General features: G+C 38.4%; 1 long non-coding RNA gene across 1 annotated transcript; it reads right to left on the bottom strand.

Annotated features, from left to right (window-relative positions):
* Positions 1–463: 463 nt before the first annotated feature.
* On the bottom strand, positions 464–1,022 carry LOC120265941. The gene is made up of 2 exons (XR_005537818.1): positions 982–1,022; positions 464–696 (listed from the first exon to the last, which is right to left on the bottom strand). It is a non-coding gene; the product is annotated as an uncharacterized LOC120265941 (long non-coding RNA).
* Between the last annotated feature and the right edge of the window lie 674 nt (positions 1,023–1,696).

Below are 1,696 nucleotides of genomic sequence, written 5' to 3'. Positions count from 1 at the left end.
AACAATCCTTCTTCAAGTGATATTTCTTACCACAGTGGTAGCACTTGAAAGTCTTCTTATTCCTTGACTTTAATCTACCATGATTGTAACTCCCACTGGATCCACGTTCTATTAGTCTTTTTCTCGTCACCGTCAAGGCCTTTGCTTGTTACAAACTTACTAACTTTTCTTCCTTGATCTTGTGATGACTCTGTACCTCTAGAACAACAACTGCAATATTGTCAAAGACTAGTGTCACGCCCCGACCCGCGGGCCCACGGGACGCGACAATCGCCGCAGCAATCCCGAGGAGGGATACCCCGCCACTCAACCCTCAGGATGCCGCAAGGCTAATCAACACACCTGGAATTCAACAATATACATATCGCAGATATAGAACAGAAAAAAACAATGTTACACAACGACAGTAACAACAACAACAACAACAACAATAGGATACAGGAAATATAGAGGTTCACAAAAATACACAGGGAAACACCCTAACAATAGTAGGAAATGGTAATACACAGAAGTTTAAGAGTATTTAAATACTAAACCATGCAACAAGGTTTTCTACACACTAGTGGATCCATAGGTCTTATAACATGTTCCATGACAATAATAACATACATGAACTGAAGAAAATACAATAGGGGATAGAACAGAAGCAAATGCCCAGTACGCTGCCACACAGTCACACCTACTACCTGCAACAGACTGGGAGAAAGAAAGAGGGATGAGTAACTAAAGTTACTCAGTGAGGGGAGGTTAGCACAACCTTAGCAGAAAAATACACCAACAGCAAAAATAATAATAAATCATCAAAATACATGCTTTACAAAAATAATACCAGTTTAGAAACTTTAACATGCATAATATAAGTCTTTAAAAGGAGTAAAACAGCATAATAATACCAAGAAAACCCTTTTTACCCCAACTAGGGTTTACAACACAAAAATCATAAAACATGGTTTTGAAACAAACATAATACCCAACACTCACCCAACATAACATGGTCTAGAAAACTCTCTAAACCTTCGCCGTGGCCATGGCTAGGTTCAGAGCCGCCAAGGTACTCATGCCCTTGACGTTGACCCATCAGTTCACCGGTTGGTGACTCCGGCTACCCGATGAATATCCAGTCAGGGCTCTACACTCCCACCTGAACTGGCCCTCGTAGTAATCAGCCGGTCAACACGCCACCTCAATAGGCTGGCCGTGAAGACCGCCTACTGCAGTAGGATATCACCAAAACAATCACCACAATAAAATACAACTCCACTCGAGTACAATATCCGATCATAATCATAAATCAAGAATACCTCGGCCATTTGCACGAGAACAAGATAAACACATAAGCAAAGCCCAAACTTTTAACACAAAAATAATTTGCAAGTCCCAACACAAGCAACAACATGGAAATCCTTTTTCCTCTCAACAATTCAAAATTTGTTCCAAGCCTAACATTTCACAAAAAAACAAAGGTTTCCACAACAATTCTCAAGTTTTTATACTAAATAAAGATTTCACGAACTCATGAATATGTATATTAATCACAATTCCCACGACAACAATTCAAATGCCAAAGCGAGACATCCAAGATTTTTCTCGATGAATAACTATCATTCACCAAAAATACCAAACAAGTATAAATCAATAAAACTTACTTAAAACATGATATGCATATATATATATATATATATATATATATATATAT

The sequence above is a fragment of the Dioscorea cayenensis genome, chromosome 7 (assembly GCF_009730915.1).
Source record: "Dioscorea cayenensis subsp. rotundata cultivar TDr96_F1 chromosome 7, TDr96_F1_v2_PseudoChromosome.rev07_lg8_w22 25.fasta, whole genome shotgun sequence".
NCBI classification, from domain to species: domain Eukaryota; kingdom Viridiplantae; phylum Streptophyta; class Magnoliopsida; order Dioscoreales; family Dioscoreaceae; genus Dioscorea; species Dioscorea cayenensis.
This window is presented reverse-complemented; position numbering and strand designations above follow the sequence as displayed.